The sequence below is a fragment of the Chiloscyllium plagiosum genome, unplaced genomic scaffold (genome assembly GCF_037043375.1).
Source record: "Chiloscyllium plagiosum isolate Xiang-an unplaced genomic scaffold, Cpla_swu_hap1 HiC_scaffold_48, whole genome shotgun sequence".
NCBI classification, from domain to species: domain Eukaryota; kingdom Metazoa; phylum Chordata; class Chondrichthyes; order Orectolobiformes; family Hemiscylliidae; genus Chiloscyllium; species Chiloscyllium plagiosum.
The window spans coordinates 3,757,055-3,776,501 of NW_028270186.1; the positions used below are offsets into that span (position 1 = coordinate 3,757,055).

At 47.1% G+C, this 19,447-nt stretch overlaps 1 long non-coding RNA gene across 1 annotated transcript; it reads left to right on the top strand.

Annotated features, from left to right (window-relative positions):
* Window positions 1–7,749: 7,749 nt before the first annotated feature.
* Window positions 7,750–18,148, top strand: LOC122543226 (uncharacterized). The gene is made up of 3 exons (XR_006309965.2): window positions 7,750–7,908; window positions 13,815–13,936; window positions 14,098–18,148. It is a non-coding gene; the product is annotated as an uncharacterized LOC122543226 (long non-coding RNA).
* Window positions 18,149–19,447: the final 1,299 nt, after the last annotated feature.

Genomic DNA, 19,447 nt, shown 5'->3' on the forward strand with positions numbered 1-19,447 from the left:
TGCTGCAGAGGTAGTGGTGGACAAGCAGGAGGCTGGAGGAACACAGCAACGCAGGCAGCATCAGGAGGCAGAGAAGTCCATGTTTCAGATGTAACCCTTCTGCACCTCCTGAAGCTGCCTAGCTTGCTGTGTACTTCCAGCCTTCTGCCTCTCCACCTTGGATTCCAGCATCTGCAGTTTTTCTTTGTCTCTAACAGAGGTTGTGGTGGAAGCAAGTACAATTTAGTCATTTAAGAAACATTTTGACAGGTGTATGGAGGGATATGGATCACCATGACTTGTTTAAATTATGAAAACTGGGCGAGATGGCCAAGTTGGGCCCAAAGGCCTGTTTCTATGCTGGAGACCTCTCTGACACCCCTCGGAATAATGTATAAAGCTGTCAGTGCAGCCCAGAGGGGGTGCTGCACTGTCACAGGTACAAGGCACACCCTTCTCCCCTTTCAGGTTGGACAGGAACGGATTTCCCTCCTTAAAGATCCTCGCTCAACATTACAGGAAGGGATCATGTGGTCATTTATCGATTCAGTGGTTCTGGCATCTTGCTCTGTGTAGTTTGCTGCCACATGAGGCCATTGTTTGTTAAGCACTTTGGGTCCTAAGATTGGTTGAACAAATGATGGATAGTTGTCTTTTACTTTAGTCCCAAGTGGTGCGTTTTAAACACCATTCTCAAGGACGGCACCTTTTGGGCGGCACGGTGGCACAGTGGTTAGCACTGCTGCCTCACAGCGCCAGAGACCCGGGTTCAATTCCCGCCTCAGGCGACTGACTGTGTGGAGTTTGCACATTCTCCCCGTGTCTGCGTGGGTTTCCTCCGGGTGCTCCGGTTTCCTCCCACAATCCAAAAAGATGTGCAGGTCAGGTGAATTGGCCATGCTAAATTGCCCGTAGTGTTAGGTTAGGGGTAAATGTAGGGGTATGGGTATGGGTGGGTTGCGCTTCGGCGGGGCGGTGTAGACTTGTTGGGCCGAAGGGCCTGTTTCCACACTGTAAGTAATCTAATCTAATCTAAAAGGACAAGAAAGAGGCGGAAGGGAATCTCGGAGCTCTGACACAGCTGCCAGTAAGTGGGTGGGGTGAAGGAGGCTGGGCTGGACAAGAGGCTGAACACAGGCAGAGCTGGAGAAACTCAGCAGGTCTGTCGAGACAGAGAGATAGGAAGTTCACATTCCGAGTCTCGGTCTCCAGCACCTACAGTTCTTTATTCTCCAAAAGGCCAGTCTGGGGGAGTGTAGGTATCTTTTTGGTTTGTTGTTGTCACATGTACTGAGATACAGTGAGAAGTGCATGCTATACAGGGAGATGTGCATTGTACATCAGGGTAGCAGACAAAGTGCTGAACACAATGTTATCAGCACAGAGAGTGAGACCAACACTCCCATTGGAAGGGTCTGCTCAAACCCTTGCAGTGTTGCTGAAGGAGGGAAGGTCATTCTTGGTCTCACAAGACAAGTATTTGGGAGTGAGCTAACTCCTCTGGTTTCTTTGTGCATGGCCCAGGGAAGCGTGTTGCCTCCTCAGGAATGTGAGCTCCTGGGGAAATAGTTCCCCACTGTCTGTGAGGATCAGCTCAGTGCTTTCCAGATGACTGCCTCTCCATTTGCTGTGAAACAGTGTGGGGTAAGGCCAGCACTCAGACCTTGCAATAGGGACACTGAGGCTTCTTGCTAAACTGCACAAAGTCTGAATCTGCATCACATCACACCACATCAGCTCCTGAGAGCACACACTCAGGGTGGGGATCACCGAAAGGGAACTGTGTGTCCAGAATAATAATGACTGAATTGCAAACACACAGGCAGGCAAATGCAGCTCACAGAATTTCACTGCCCTGTTTTCAGCTGAAAGGACTGTTACTCGAATCTGCTCATCACACTGACATTTTATTCTCTCCTATATAATTTCCTCTTCATCTCTTCTGTCCCCTCCCCTTCCCTCTGACTATGTGCAGGGATTTGTGGATCTGTTCCCACTTCACGTAAGGGTGACCAGCCTGAAAAGAGGATGGTGTTGGTGGGCTGTTTGATTGTGGAGGCATCATCCAGGAGGTGATCCTTTTCTGACTGGATTGAAAGACTGATCATGATTACAAGGTGGTTGTCTGAGAATGAGGCAAGGCTGAGCATTGCAGCCTTCAGTGGCGAGCTGATAACCACCCAGCACTGGGAATTTTAGATTATTTCATGGGATGTAGGCTGGTCCAACATTTTAGAGCCCAATGACTATGTGCAGAAATGGATGGTCAGTGGCTTTCTTGAAACCACTGTAGTCATGTGGTACCTGCACACACCGTGCTGTTACGGGTAGGAATTCTGCAAGAAGGGGGAAAAGAATCATTTTGGAGAAGAGACAGGCCAGTGACTTATGACCTCCAACACACTCCACCATCAAACATGTTTTGCCCATCTCTTATTCCCCTTGACCTGCATGACTTGGGGAAGAGGGTTTCAGATTACACCTCCCCGCCCCCATGAAGAAATGCTGATGTCCTGACTTTGTCTTGAAGGCCGAGCTCATTTGTTTAAAAATAGACAAAGACTACAAGTCAAAGGAGCAGAAATTAGGCCATTCAGCCCGTGCAATCTGCTCTGTCATTCAATTATGGCTGATAGGTTTCTCAACCCCATTCTCCTGCTTACTCCCTGAAACCCTTGGTCCCCTTGATACTCAAGAACCTATCTATCTCCATTTTAAATATACTCAATGACCTGGCCCCCACAGCCTTGTGTAGCAATGAATACCATAGATTCCCAACTCTCTGGCTGAAGAAGTTTCTCCTTATCTCTGTTCTAAAACTCTTCCCTTCACTCTGAGGCTGTGCCCTCAGGTCCTTGTCTCTCCTACCAATGGAAACATCTTCCCAAAATCTATTCTATCCAGGCCATTCAATATTCTGGAGTTTTCAATTAGATCCCCCCCCCCCCCCCCCCCTCACCCTTCTAAACTCCATTGAGTATAAACCCAGAGTCCTCAAACATTTCTCATATTCCAGCTTTTCATTTCTGGGACCATTCTTATGAACCTCCTCTGAACCTGCTCCAGGGCCAGTCCATCCTTCCCGAGATATGGAGCCCAAAACTGCGCACAATCCTCCAAATGTGGTCTGACCAGAGCCTGATAGAGCCTCAGAAGTACATCCCTGCTTTTATATTCAAGTCCTCTCCAAATAAATGCCATCATTGCATTCACCTTCATAACTACTGACTCAACCTACAAGCTTACTCACGACCAAGATTAGGCTAATTGGTCTATAATTTTCCATAATTTGCCTTACCCCCTCCTTAAACAAGCGTATGGCATTGGTGATTTCCCAGCCCTCTGGGACCTTTCCTGATTCTAGCGATTCCTGCAAGTTCACTACTAATGCCTCCACTATCTCTAAACCCTGGGGTGTAGTCCATCTGGTCCAGGTGATTTATCCACCTTCAGGCCATTCAGTTTTTCTAGTACCTTCTTCTTGGTGATGGCCACCATAGTCAGCTTTGTTCCCTCACTCACGTGAATTTTTGAGATATTACTCGTGTCTTCCACCATGAAGATTGACACAAAGTAATTATTCAGTTCCTCAGCCATTTCTTTGTTCACCAATACTATCTCTTGAGTGTCATTTTCCAGCAGTCCAATGTCCACTTTTGCCCTTTATATATCTAAAGAAACTCTGACAGTCCTCCTTTATATTACTGGCTAGCTTACTCTCATATTTAATCTTCTCCCTCCTTATTCCATTTTTTGTTGCCCTCTGTTGGTCATGGTAAGTTCCCCAACCCTCTGGTTTCCCACTGCCCTTTGCCACATTATACTCTTTCTCTTTTGCTTTTATGCTATCCCTGACTTCTCTAGTCAGCCATGGTTGCCTCATCCTCCCTATACCATGCTGCTTTTTCCTCGGGATGAATCTTTGCCGTGTCTCCTGAATTACTCCCGGAAATTCCTGCCACTGCTGTTCCACTCTCTTTGCTGCTTGGCTCCTCTCCCAATCAGTTCAACCCAGCTCCTCCCTTATGCCTCTAGTTGTCTTTATTCAGCTGTAATACCATTACCTCTGATTCTATCTTCTTCCTCTCAAATTGCAGAGTAAATTTAATCAGACTGTGATCACTGCCTCCTAATGGTTTCTTCAACTTAAACTCCCTTATCGTGTCTGCCTCATTGCACAACACCTAAATCCAGTATTGCCTGTCCCCTAATGGGCTCCACCACAAGTTCCTCCGAAAAGCTAATTTGTAGACATTCCACGAATTCCTTTTCTTGTAATCCACGACCAACCTGATTTTCCCGGTCCAGATGAAGGGCTTATGCCCAAAATGTCGATTCTCCTCCTTGGATGCTGCCTGACCTGCCTCGACACTGATTTTTCCAGTCCACCTGCATATTGAAATCCCCAACATCACTGTAAATTTGCCTTTTGTACACATCTTTTCTGTCTCCTGGCCTATCTTGCATCCCAGCTCCTGACTACTATTTGGAGACCTGTACATAAATTCCAACTATGTTTTTTTTTAAACTTCTGCTGTTCCTCAATGCAACCCACACAGATTCTACACCAGCTGATCCTACTTTGCTTCTTACTATTGATTTAATTTCATTTCTTACTAATAAGGCAGCCACACCCCACTCTGCCCACCTGCCTGTCTATTCGATAGGATGGATATACTATTTATAGTCATAGAGATTTATAGTACAGCACAGGAACAAACCCTTCAATTCAACTCATCCATGCCGACCAGATAAACTAATCTATTCTAGTCCCATTTGCCAGCTCTTGGCTCATATCCCTCTCAGCCTTTCCTATTCATATACCCATTAAATATTCTCATTGTACCAACCTCCACCACTGGCAGCTTATTCCATACACGTACCACCCTCTGCGTGAAAAAGTTGCCCTTTGGGTCTCTTTTATATCTTTCCCCTCTTGCCCTAAACCTATGCCCTCTCGTTCTGGACTCCCCGACCCCGGGAAAAGACCTTGTCTATTTATCCTATCCATGCACCTCATGAATTTATGAATCTCTGTAAGGTTACCCCTCAGCCTCCAACGCTCCAGGGAAAATAGCCCATGCCTTTTCATCCTCTTCTTATAGCTCAAATCCTTAATCCTGGCAATGTCTGTGTAGATCTTTTCTGAACTGTTTCAAGTTTCACAACATCCTTCCTATAGCAGGGAGACCAGAATTGCACACAATATTCCAACAATGGTCTAACCAATGTCCTGTACAGCCGCAACATGACCTCCCAACTCCTGTACTCAATACTCTGACCATTAAAGTAAAGCATACCAAATGCCTTCTTCACTATCCTATCTACCTGCGACTCCACTTTCAAGGAGCTATGAACCTGCACTCCAAGGTCTTTTTGTTCAGCAACATTCCCCAGAGCCTTACCATTAAGTGTATAAATTCTGCCCTGATTTGCTTTTCCAAAATGCAGCACCTCACATTTATCGAAATTAAACTCGGTCTGCCACTTCTCAGCCCGTTGGCCCATCTGATCAAGATCCTGTTGTAATCTGAGGTAATCCTCTTCGCTGTCCACTACAATATCAATATTGGTGTCATCTGCAAACTTATTAACTGTACCTCCTGTGTCATATTTGTACCTGGGTTGTGATGCTGACATCTATTGCCTGTGACTAATTGCTCTCGGATATGTGCCAGGGAGTGTTCTATAAATGGGGAGCACATAAAACCATTTCAGAGGGCCTTGGAAGGTCAACTGTGTGTCTGGAGTCACATGTAGGCCAGACCAGGTAAGCATTGGCAGATTTCATTTCCTACCATGCAGATGTGTCACCATAATCAGCAATGATTACGTGGTTGCCACTCTCCTTTCTTTCTCATTCCAGATTGACGTTAAATTCAGATGTCGCCATCTCTCATGGTGGGTCGTAACCCTTGTTCCCAAAACATTAACCTGGTCCCATTTGTGATAATGTCTCTGGGCTGGGAATCCAAATCCCCAGGGACAGGTGTTTGAATCCCAGGCTATACTGGAACTCAATAAAAGCCCGGACTGAAAAGTCAGTCCTCATGGTGCCCGTCAAACTCCTGCTGATTGTCCGGAAATGCCCATCTGGTTCACTGCTGTCTTCCATGTTGACCTGGTCTGGCCTGTGTGGGACTCCAGACCCTCGGCATACTCACGGTCTGAGATTACTCCCAGCAGTTCAGACCATTGTGCATTTTCCTCTCTCTCTTTAACTCCATCCCATTGAAGTTTCCTTGGCACCTGACCATGTGTGACAGTGGAGAGTCCCATCTCTCTCTGCCTATCCCTCCCTCCAGACAGTCACTAGATTTACCAATCCACAATTACTGTGTGGCTACATGTTCTCTGTTCAGGTAGCACATGTTGTACTGAATGGCTCAATCTGTCCCTGAGTGCTTGGGACGTCCTCTGTCGTCCAGAGGGTTTCTGGGTTAAAACCCTGGAAGGATCTCCCAAACAGCACTCTGTGGGGATCTCTACGCCACGAGGACTGCAGTGGTTCAGGAAGGCAGTTCACCACAACGTCCTCCAGGGAAACTCGGGAGACTCAGCCGGGGACACACGTGTCCCATGACTGAATGAAACACAATGTCAAATCTTGCGTACCCCCCATCCAATCAGTTGGAACATTCAGGTGAAGATGATTGAACGTTGTTGTCTTCGGACATTGGGGATCTGGAGGGTAGATGGAGTTGAGATACAGGAAAGCCCTGAGCTGAATGAATGGTGCATCAGTGCTGATGGGTCGAATGGCCTCTGCCTCTGGTTATTGCTTAACTACAAGAGGGTGTCTGAAAGTTCCCGCTGTGTGACCAGAGATGATTTCTTGAAGACTGTTTAATCAGGAAACACCTACAATGTCAAGAGAATGATGCCCATGTTGGGAGAGGTCACTGAAGTGAACAAAGGCATGAGTTGATTAATTCTGATAACAGCAGACTCCTGTAAGTAGTGTGTTCACTGTCTGGGATAAATGATGACTGTCATGAACTCACCACACAGTCGGAGGGCTGTTTTGTGTTACAGATCTCTCCACCCTCTCAGGATTGACTTCAAAGGCAGCTGACAGTGCAAGGCCTGGTCGCAGCCCAACTCGAGCTCTCTGTCAACAGCTCTGATTACCTCTGGGAACTTTGAGTCAACTTTACCTGCAGAGTCTTTGAGTAGGTGTGAAAAAGGACTGTTTCAGGTTTGTGTGGTTTATCCTGCTTGGGTCAAACCCTCTTCAATGTGGTTTGGTGTGCCTCAAAATTGATTAATGCTCAACTCAATGTAAAACTGATGTCTCTTCAATGCTTCACTTCTACTGTAGAGTCGATCACCACCCTCTGTGTGGTTATTTCAGAGCTTTATCTCCAGTAAACCACCGGTTTCTCAATGTCTGCTGCAAGTCTGTGTGAAGAAGGGCTTCACTGTTACATTTTTCTGAGATGTTTTCTTCCCTACTTCTGCAAGTTTATTTTTCCCCAAGGAAATGTTTTGGGCGCTTGTTATTTCAAAATGGGGCACCAAATACCCCAATTGGGCACTGAGTATTTCAGGGCAGGGGGTGGTCTCATTGAATTGTCCCAGGGGCTGACCCGGGTTCTGCTAACTGAAGGAGGTAAGCCCATGGTTTTCAGTTCGTCAGGAAGATGGGGGAAGAGAGAGTGAGCAGGAGATCAGGATTTGACCACCTCACTGTGTTTTTCAATCCTTCTTAAACAAAGTTTGATTCTCTTTCTCTACACACCCTCTCTCCCAGACTCTGAAAACAGAATTTACAGATGGTTCGAGTGTATTATGGATTGCTGCAACTCGTTTCATCACTGTTCATGACAGACCCAGGAGGGAGAATAGTAGATTGAGTCTTCCCCATGAGAGGGATGATAGGAATTGGTGCTGGCGAGACCAGTTGCCTCTGTTTGGAGCTGTCTGACGGTGAGTCTGAAGCCTCTCAATATTATTTCCAATTCCTCCTGGATTGCCCTGTTGGAGTCAAACAAGCACCTTCCGCTCTGTAACAAGAGAGAGTCTCGAGAGGTGTTCTTAAAGAAAACTTGTTGTTTCTTGGTGGGTGGTACTGGTGGCTCACAGCATCAGGAACCCAAGTTCAATCCCAGCCTCTGGACAACTGTGCAATCTCCACACAGACCTTCTCCCCGTGTCAGCTTGGGTTTCCTCCAGGTGCTCCAGTTTCCTCCCACAGTCCCAAAGATGGATTGGCTATGAGAAATTGTCCATACAGTCCAGGGATGTGTAGCCATGGGAAATGAAGATTGGGGGTGGGTGTGTGCAGTTTGGGTGGGATGCTGTTTGGAGGGTCAGTATGGACTCAATGGGCCAAATGCCCTGTTTAAACACTGTGTATGGATTACGTGCTCCTGTTCTGAGGTGGAAGGTAAGTTTTTCCAAATACGGAGCAGCCTCAGGTGGTTGTTCCGTATGGGTCGGTGCGTTGTTAAACATCAGAGCTATGCTGATGGTTCTGCCTCACTACTGTTTGATGCTGAGGGAGGACTGCTGCTGTTGGAATTAGGCAGGACTGTCAACAGGATTCAACACTCAATAACCCCACTCTCTCTCTGTTATTAATGTCCATAGAGATGTACAGCATGGAAACAGACCCTTCGGTCCAACCCGTCAACAAGTATGCCAAAGGTCTGGGCACCTCAGTGGCTTGGTGATGAACACTTGCCACTCTGTACTCCAGAGACAACCAGGAAAAGAATCATGAAAGACCAGGAGGAAACTGTGTAAACTTTGCTTGGTTTCCTCTGAATCTTTCACTGCTTTGTCCAGCCAAGTGTTTAACTACAAGTGTACAGCTCCTAGTAAGACCACCTGTTGGATACCCACAGTACAAAACAGTTCCTCTCTGATGAAGGGGTTATTTTCATTTGTGATCACAGTTTGGGTGACAATTAACTCTGTCACGCTCAATCTGTACTCTCTACTGCCTTGTTTAATGTGACTGTACACAACCTAAGATGTCACACTGCATGTCTGTGCTGAGGGAGTGCTGCACTGTCAGAGAGATGGTGTTTTGGATAAGATGGTAAAACCATCCTTCAGCCAATCTGATCACTGACTCCAAGCTGAAGAGGCAGTCAGGCGCTCCCCACCTCTACCCACTGGTCAGGGACCTTTCAGAAGGGGTTGACCTGGCACTGTCCATACACACACTCCCCCGATTTGGCACAAGTCAGCACGGCCTCTTGGCACGACAGGTAGAGCTGCTGACCAGATGAGGAGCAAGACCGGGAATTACCTCCCGAGCATCTACATCCCACCACAGGCACAAACGCAGACCCTGGGCCAGATCTGGGTAATTGACAGCTCAGCAACTCTTCCTGTTCTGGGACTCTATCTGTGCAGGTCTGCAGGGGCTGAGAAGGTGATCACATCTCCTCAGTATCATGTGAACAACCAGCTCAGTTTGGAGGCAGTCACCCATGAATTCAATTCAGACTGGTTCACCCCTGTGAGTGGGGAGAATGTGTGACCTGCTCCCTTAAAGGGCAGGTGAATAGTTTTGGACAAGTTTAAAAGCAAGCTAACTGATAAAAACAGAGGGAGAAAGGAACAGAGGAAATCATGAGAGAGTGAACCAGAGAGGTTCATATCGACACAGACACCAGTACAGTCCAGTCCAGTCAGGCTGAATGGCTTGCCTTTAGTTTGGGTATAACTCAGCATTTCAGTTCTGGAATGGCAGATGAGCCTTTACCTCCGTGGGCTGAAGTGCGTGTTCTGTGCTATACTGCTCGATGTTCTAGGTTCTTGGTTCACAGTACTACCTGAGGTTTGGCTGGTTCCAGATCTGATCACTGTTATGATGTATGGCTTTGTGCAGGATGAGATGAATTTGTTGACTCAAAACAGATTGCTGTCTGAAGTTTAAAAGATGTATTGGTGAGGGATTGTTCATCTGTCATTGAAAAGCTGCTCTGTTCTGATGTGTGTTTCAGTAAAAAGTCCTGAATCGATCATATCTGTTGGACTGAAAGATGGACCCAGATTTTAAAAGAACAGTGTTGGAAGGAAAAACCTTTTGAGTGTCTGAAATAGTGACTATAAATATTAAACTGTCACTGTGATGATCTCAGCTGGTGGTATTACTGGGAGGAGGTGGGTATTGCAGATGCTAGAGATTCAAGTCTAGATTAGTGTGGTGCTGGAAAAGTACAGCAGGTCAGGCAGCATCCGAGGAGCAGGCAAATCGACATCTGGGGCAAAAGCCCTTCTTTGGGAATGACGGTATTACTGGACAGTTTTCAGATCTCAGGGTGAAACTGGCAAAACAGATCTCATCATTGGTGACAATGGTGGTCTGTTGTCTGAGCCCTTTTGGACTCATCAGTTAGGAATGAATTGAGCCCGGTCTCCCACAAAACTGGAATGGTCAAATCACTACAGACACAGGTCGTTACTAATGTAAACTGGAACTGCTTTATGAAGGAACAAGTAACAGTCAGACCTCAGCACATAACAATACCCTTCCTAATCCTGCCTGAACCCTCTTGTTATTACAATACTTCCCAGAGTCTCCTGTACCTTGAGTTGGTGTTGTGAAATCAAGGGAGGCGCGGTAGTAGTTTGGCGCACCGACCTCTACACCGCTGAGGCCAAACGCCAGCTCGCAGATACCTCCTCCTACTGCCCCCTTGACCATGACCCCACCCCCCACCACCAAACCATCATCCCCCAGACCGTCCATAACCTCATCACCTCAGGGGACCTCCCATCCACCGCCTCCAACCTCATAGTCACACAACCCCGCACCGCCCGCTTCTACCTCCTGCCCAAAATCCACAAACCTGACTGCCCCGGCCGACCCATTGTCTCAGCCTGCTCCTGCCCCACCAAACTCATCTCCGCATACCTTGACACCGTCCTGTCCCCCTTAGTCCAAGAACTCCCCACCTACGTTCGGGACACCACCCATGCCCTCCACCTGCTCCATGATTTTCGCTTCCCCGGTCCCCAACGCCTTACCTTCACCATGGACATCCAGTCCCTGTACACCTCCATCCCCCATCACGAAGGACTCAAAGCCCTCCGCTTCTTCCTTTCCGGCCATACCGACCAGTACCCTTCCACTGACACCCTCCTTTGACTGACTGAACTGGTCCTCACTCTGAACAACTTCTCTTTCCAATCCTCCCACTTCCTCCAAACGAAAGGAGTAGCCATGGGCACCCGCATGGGCCCCAGCTATGCCAGCCTCTTCGTAGGATATGTGGAACAATCCATCTTCTGCAACTACACTGGCCCCACCCCCCACCTTTTCCTCCGCTACATCGATGACTGTATCGGCGCTGCCTCGTGCTCCCACGAGGAGGTTGAACAGTTCATCCACTTCACCAACACCTTCCACCCCGACCTCAAATTCACCTGGACAGTCTCAGATTCCTCCCTCCCCTTCCTCGACCTTTCTATTTCTATCTCAGGCGACCGAATCAACACGGACATCTACTACAAACCGACCGACTCCCACAGCTACCTGGACTACACTTCCTCCCATCCTGCCCCCTGTAAAAACACCATCCCATTCTCCCAATTCCTTCGACTCCGCCGCATCTGCTCCCAGGAGGACCAGTTCCAAAAACGCACAACCCAGATGGCCTCCTTCTTCAAGGATCGCAAATTCCCCCCCGACGTGATCGACGATGCCCTCCACCGCATCTCCTCCACTTCCCGCTCCTCCGCCCTTGAGCCCCGCCCCTCCAACCGCCAGCAGGACAGAACCCCACTGGTCCTCACCTACCACCCCACCAATCTCCATGTACAGTGCATCATCCGCCGTCATTTCCGCTACCTCCAAACGGACCCCACCACCAAGGATATATTTCCCTCCCCTCCCCTATCAGCATTCCGTAAAGACCACTCCCTCCGTGACTCCCTCGTCAGATCCACACCCCCCACCAACCCAACCTCCACTCCCGGCACCTTCCCCTGCAACCGCAGGAGGTGCAAGACTTGCGCCCACACCTCCCCCCTCACCTCCCTCCAAGGCCCCAAAGGAAACTTCCATATCCGCCACAGATTCACCTGCACCTCCACACACATCATCTATTGCATCCTCTGCACCCGATGTGGCCTCCTCTATATTGGGGAGACAGGCCGGCCACTTGCGGAGCGTTTCAGAGAACACCTCTGGGACACCCGGACCAACCAACCCAACCACCCTGTGGCTCAACACTTCAACTCCCCCTCCCACTCCACCAAGGATATGCAGGTCTTTGGACTCCTCCATCGTCAGACCACAACAAAACGACGGTTGGAGGAAGAATGCCTTATCTTCCGCCTAGGGACCCTCCAACCACAAGGGATGAACTCGGATTTCACCACTTTCCTCATTTCCCCTCCCCCCACCCTGTCTCAGTCAAATCCATCAAATTCAGCACCGCCTTCCTAACCTGCAATCTTCTTCCCGACCTCTCCGCCCCCACCCCAGTCTGACCTATCACCTTCACCTTGGCCTCCTTCCACCTATCACATTTCCAACGCCCCTCCCCCAAGTCCCTCCTCCCTATCTTTTATCTTAGCCTGCTGGACAAACTTTCCTCATTCCTGAAGAAGGGCTTATGCCCAAAACGTCGATTCTCCTGTTCCCTGGATGCTGCCTGACCTGCTGCGCTTTTCCAGCAACACATTTTCAGCTCCGTTGTGAAATCATAGTTCTCTTTCTCTCTCACTCTGGATGGTCAGTCAGCGTTTGTCTTTCCCATGCTGCTTGCTGAAGGTTTGCAGGTAAGTCCCTTTTTCATTTCTTTTGGAATGGTTTTCTGGAACGCTATTTAGTGTGGCCAATCAATCAGATTTGCAAAATGGTTAGTACCCTTGTCACTCATTTGGATGGCTTGCTAATGGTTATTTCTTTGTGGAGCAGGGCCTGGGTGTCTGCCTGTATAGTTTTTTGGTTGAAAATCTGCATTCCTCCTTTGTTTGGTTGATGTGTTGTTGATGGTATGACTGTCCAGGACAACTGCTGACAAAGTGTGCCCTTTGACACTATGCTGATGTCACCAGCACATGGCTGCAGCATGTGCAGACTGCCTTGTTTTGGGGTTTGCCATTTGCAGGGTTTTACTTGGCCAGTGTGTCCCATACTGAGCAGCCTTTTGTTGTTTTGGCCAAGTTAGCAATCTACTTGTGTCTTATCAGAGTCCAGGCTGCTTCACCAGTCAATGGAAATATTCACATGAGGCTGTCAGTGTTCTTTGAACAAGACAACGCAATTGTCAAATTGTGAACAATTCTACTTAAAACTGTTCCAAGTTTGAGAGAGAGAAGAGAGTTGGACAGGTTTCAGGACTAGAAAATCAGCATTTCTGATTGGATACAAGAGCCACATGATTCATATTGCTATGGTGATGGGCTTTGAGTGGAGAAGGGTTTGAAATTACTCATCCACAGGCAATCTGCAGGGGTCTGACAACGCGATCGCATAGACAAGCCGGTGTGGTTTACCACCCACCCACATTGCTACATGGTTATGACCAAATTCATGAGGAGTTAAATCGAGGCTGAAAGATTTGCCGAGCCTGAGCCGGAGTAGATGGTTTCTCAGCCTGCTAACATTAAACCTCAAAACTGTCAGAAGCCAGCAATCAGTGGTTCAGGGAAAACTCTCTGTCTGTCTGACTGTGTGTCTGTCTCTGTCTGTTTCAAGAACATTGCAAAAGTTTACTTGTGAAGTGCAATTTCCAATTGTTAATTGTGAAAAGGACAAGTTCCATCATTTCATGTCTAACTTGCAGACAAAAATAGCACGTGGTCAATGTTTTGGTGTTTATTTCCTGCCGTCAGCGATTGCAATTCTTTTGCGTTCTCCTTTTCAGGTATTTACTGGAAATCCACATTCACAAGTTTGACAGAGGTGATAGAAACTTGCTGCTGGAATCGACTTCTTCCCATGGATCCTCCATGTATTTACTGAAATGGTGATGAATCTCCGGTGAAGGTGGGTCTGATGTCACCAGCAGATACATTTCACCCTGAATTTGTACCCTGTGGACAATAAGGACTGTGTTGTCAATGGGATTGACTTTGCTGACAGGTCACCTGTTTGCTTTGGGTGCCTTTGGCTAACTGTTTTTACATTCTCCTACCATTTGTCTGCAGGGCTGATTTGAATTCTGCACTCCCCACCCCCCCTTCACGCTGGACAATTGCCCGAGTCTGTGTTTCTCTGTAGACGGAGGAAGTGAGGACTGCAGATGCTGGAGATCAGCGTCGAGAGTGTGGTGCTGGATAAGTACAGCAGGTCAGGCAGCATCCGAGGAATAGGATGTTTCTCTGTGGATGCCAGGAAGTTTGCAGTGTTGGGAGGTGTCCTTTTCTGGGTGGGTTGAGGACATCTTGTGTGTGGACTGTTCCTGTGTATAAATTGGCTGCTGTGTTAACTGAGGCGACAGTCATCAGATCGCACCGACCATCTCAGCTCTACGACAATTTAGGGACTTCCTGGGGATGTGAAAGCGGCTACATAAATGCAAGTTCTTCCAATCATTCTACCTGACCATTAATCCCAGATAATGATGATGAGAACTTTCAAAGGTTATTTCTGCAATTTGTTGGGAGACTTCTGAATTAACTCGTTTTTCAGATGAGCAGTTGGATAACATAACTCTCAGAATACAGTGAGTAAGCCTGAACTCGTTGCTGTTCTTTAAACGACAGGCCAAACATGCATGTACTGAACAAAGTATGATGTTTATTTTTCTTTCAGAACCTCAGAACTACGTGTTAGACCATTTCTCCCATTGTACTCGACGGTGGGAACAAACACAGGTATTGCTGGGAAAACTGACATTCTAAGAAAGGGTCACCAGAGCCAAAATGTTAACTTTGCTTTCTCTCCACAGATGATGCCAGACCTGTTGAGTTTCTCCAGCAATTTCCGTGTATTGTTTCTGATTTCCAGCATCCACAGTTCTTTGGTTTTCTTTGGTGGGAGAGGTTTGTTTCAGGTCGATTCTATTGGTATCCAAATATCTCACCATCTCAGCCCCAATATACTCAAACACTGACATTGAAACCCTCCAGGGTGCAGAATTCCCAAGTCTACAACCCTCCCTCTGAAGACGTTTCACCTCTTCTCAATCTGAAGTGATTAGCCTCTTATCCTGAGCCCGCGTCCTCTGAATTTCACAGCCTCTCAGTGCCAATCCCCTTCATGATCTTCCAAATTTCAATTCGATGACCTCCCATTCTTCAAAATCTCTGAGAGAACATTGACCCATTAAACCAGTCCATTCAAACTTTGTCACGCCACCTTGAAGGCAAATAGGAGACCAAGGAGACCAAAACTATCCACCTAATTCCCAGTGTGATTGATTTTTAATGCAGCCCTGCAGAATTGCAGCAAGACCTCTTTACTCCAACCCCACCTGCAACAAAACCTTGTCTACAAGCTGCCTTCCTCTTGCTAGCTGTACCTGCAGGCTAATTTTCATGGTGCCATGAAAGATAACAGGAGCCACTTCTCCACCCAAAGAGTGGTACGTGTTTGGAATGAGGTGCCAGAGGAAGTGGGGGAGGCTGGTACAATTACAGCATTTAAAAGGCATCTGGATGGATATATGAATAGGAAGGGTTTAGAGGGATACAGACTGAGTGCTGGCAAATGGGACTAGATTAATTAGTCGGCTTGGGTGAGTCGGATTGAAGGGTCTGTTTTCGTCTGAGTCTATGTATCTTTACACTAACACACAAAGTTTAAGATTAAAAATGGCAGGAGATCTCAGACCCATGTAATGCTCCTCGTGCTCAATGTGGGAGCTCAGGACACGCTGATGTCCCTGGCTCCTTCATGTGCAAAAAGAATGTCCAGTTGCAGCCCTTGTTAGGCAGCTTGATGGTTCTGGAGGTGTGAATGGACTCACTTTGGAGCATAAGCAATGCTGAGGGGGTTGTGCATAGCACGTTTAGTGAATTGGGCACACCGCAGATTAGGATTGCTGAGGGAGAAAGGGAATGGGTGACCAAAAGGCAGAGAAAGAGCAGGAAGGCAGTGCAGACATGTCCCTCCAAAACAGGTATACCATTTTGGATACTGCTGGGGGAGATGGCTCACCAGGAGAAGGCAGCAGTAGACAAGTTCATGGCACCGTGGCTGGCTCTGCTGTTCAGAAGGGCAGGAGAAAGAGTGGAAGGGTTAGAGTCAAAGGGGATTCAATTGGAAGGGGAGTAGATAGGCGTTTCTACAGTTGAAAATGAGATTCCCGAATGGTATTTTGCCTCCCAGGTGCACGGGTCAGGGATGTCTCGGATTGACTGCAGAATATTCTGAAGGGGGTGGGTGAACAGCCAGTTGTCAGGATGAATGCGTGGTTTGAGAGATGGTGCAGGAGGGAAGGGTTCAGAGTTTTGGGACATTGGTTCCGGTTCTGGGAGAGGTGGGACTATTACAAATTGGATGCTCTACGCCTGGGCCGGACTGGAACCAATGTCCTCGGGGATGCTTTTGCTAATGCTATTGGAGAGGGTTTCAACTAATGTGGCAGGGGAATGCAAACCAAATGAGGAGGTTAGTGGACAGGAAGGAGATAGGAACTAAAGCCTGTAAGGAACTAGGTAATGAAATCATCATGACTAAGGGAAAGAGTAGGCAGACAGCGAAAGATGAACGCAGAAGGACTGGTGGCCCTTGGTGCATTTGTTTTAATGCAAGTATTGTAGGTAAGGCAGATGAACTTAACAGTTTGCATTAGTACCTGGGAGTATGATGTTATTGCTATTACTGAGACTTGGTTGAGGGAAGGGCATGATTGGCAACTAAATATCCCAGGATATTGATGCTTCAAGCAGGAGAAAGGAGGTGGTAAAAGGGGTGGAGGAGTTGCATTACTGGTCAGACAGGATATCAAAGCTGTGCTGAAGGAGAGCACTCTGGAGGACTCGAGTAGTGAGGCAATATGGGCAGAGCTCAGAAACAGAAAAGTTGCAGTAACCATGTTGGGATTGTACGACAGGCTTCCCAACAGCAAATGTGAGATAGAGGTACAAACATGAAGAGAGATCATAGAAAGATGCCGGAGCAACAGGATGGGAGCGATGGGAGATTTTAATTTTTCCACATTGACTGGAATTCACTTAATGTTGGAGGTCTGGATAGAGCAGAATTTCGAAGGAGCCTCCAGGAGGGTTTTCCTTGAGCAGTATCTAAGTAGTCCAACTTGGGAAGGAGCCATACTGGACCTGGTGTTAGGAAATGAGCCCAGCCAGGTGGCTGAAGTTTCAGCAGGGGATTACTTTGGAATAGTGATCACAATTCCATAAGTTTTAGAATACTCATGGACAAAGACAAGAATGATCCGAAAGGAAGAGTGCTAAATAGGGGCAAGGCCAATCCACATTTGATACGTGGGAGGCTTTTAAAGGGAGTTTTTTACACAGAGGGTGGTGTGTGCCTGGAAAGTGTTGCCAGCAGAGATGGTAGAGGTGGGCATGATATCGCCATTTAAGATGGATCTAGACAGATACATGAATGGGCAGGGAACAGAGAGATATAGGTCCTTGGAAAATAGGCAACAGATTTAGAGAGAGGATCTGGATCGAAGGGCCTGTTCCTGTGCTGTAATTTTTCTTTGTTCTTAAAACAGATGTACAACTGCTGCAATTTGGATTTTCAACAGCAGATGGGTGTTAGTTACTTCTGTGAAAGGTATTTTGTTCTGGAAAAGGTCAGAGTGTTTCCAGAACAATGATTAAATGTAGTCATGAAGCAGGAGACTGGAGCATGGTGGTGTTTGTGGGGAGATGTTTATACTGTTGGATTTATGACAAGAGGAAACACAAAGCATGGTTTCAGAAGGCATCAATGTTCAATTCAAAAGTAAATTCAGTTTCTCTTCCTTTTGAAGGATTATGGAAACAAGTCACCTCAGCAGAAGTGTTCCATGTATGAGCTTTCTAATCCAGAAAAGTAATTGGTTTGAAATTTAAAGGTTATCAGATCTCATCCAGATTAGATTTTCAGATTTGAAAAAAGAATCAAATTGTTTGCACTGTCCATGGCAAAGAAACTGTTAAGTTGTAGAGTTGTGCAGCATTGAAAGAGATCTCTTGGTGCATCTCAAACGCTGATCAGATATCCTAACCTAATGGAGTCCCATTTGCCAGCACCCGGCCCATATCCCTCCAAAGCCTTCCTATTCATAATCCCATCTAAATACTTCTTAAATGTTGCAATTGTACCAGCCTCCACCACTCCCTCTGGCAGCTTATTCCACACATGCACCACCCTCTGTGAAAAAGTTGCCCCTTAGGTCCCTTTTAAATCTTTCCTCTCTCAATCAAGGAGAAGCTGAAAGAGTTGGGATAGGATTTTAATTTCTCTGGGCGTGAGTCTCTGTAATATGTTGTGTTGGGAAATAGCTGGAGACTTAGTTTTGCTGACTATTTTAAGATTGTAACAGCTCTTCTCTTGTTTGTTTTATAAATTTCTTTTGTGTAATAAAGTTTTGTTCGGTTGTGAAAGACAAGTTGCAGTCTCATGTGGATATGTTTTAGTGACTAACTATCATGTTCACTCTCTCTGGAAAGAAATCACCTGACAATCTATCAAGCCAGCTCTTGGTCTGGGATCTGACTGGTCCAGTACATGGGCAATCAAATCCCTTGAGATGGTTCATAGCTCCTTGAAAGTGGGGTCGCAAGTAGATATGATAGTGAAGGCAGCGTTTGGTATGCTTTCCTTTATTGGTCAGCGTATTGAGTGCAGGAGTTGGAAGGTCATGTTGCGGCTGTACAGGACATTGGTTAGGCCATTGTTGGAATATTGCGTGCAATTCTGGTCTCCTTCCTATCGGATGTTGTGAAACTTGAAAGGGTTTACAACAATGTTGCCAGGGTTGGAGGGTTTGAGCTAGCGGGAGGGGCTGAACAGGCTGGGGCTGTTTTCCCTGGAGCGTCGGAGGCTGAGGGTGACCTGACAGGTTTACAAAATCGTGAGGGGCGTGGATAGGATAAATAGGCAAAGTCTTTTCCCTGGGGTGGGGGAATCCATAACTAGAGGGCATAGGTTTAGGGTGAAAGGGGAAAGATATAAAAGAGACCCAAGGGGCAACTTTTTTCACGCAGAGGGTGGTACGTGTATGGAATGAGCTGCCAGAGGAAGTGGTGGAAGCTAGTACAATGACAACATTTAAAAAGTGTCTGGATGGAAATATGAATAGGAAGGGTTTGGAGAGATAGGCGCGAGGTGCTGGCAGGTGGGACGAGATTGGGTCAGCATGGACGTGATGGATGGAAGGGTCTGTTTCCATGCTGTACATCTCTATGATTGAGAAAAATCATTCTTATTGTTATTGCTTCCAGCCAGAGTGATTTTAACCTCATATCTCACTATTCTATTCCATCTGGTACCTTTAAACCAAGAAAACGTTGTGTTCCAAAGGAGAAACTGCTGTTTTGGTATTAGTCAGTAACATTGTGTTGCTGCTGCCTCTGTGGTTCCATCAGTCAATCG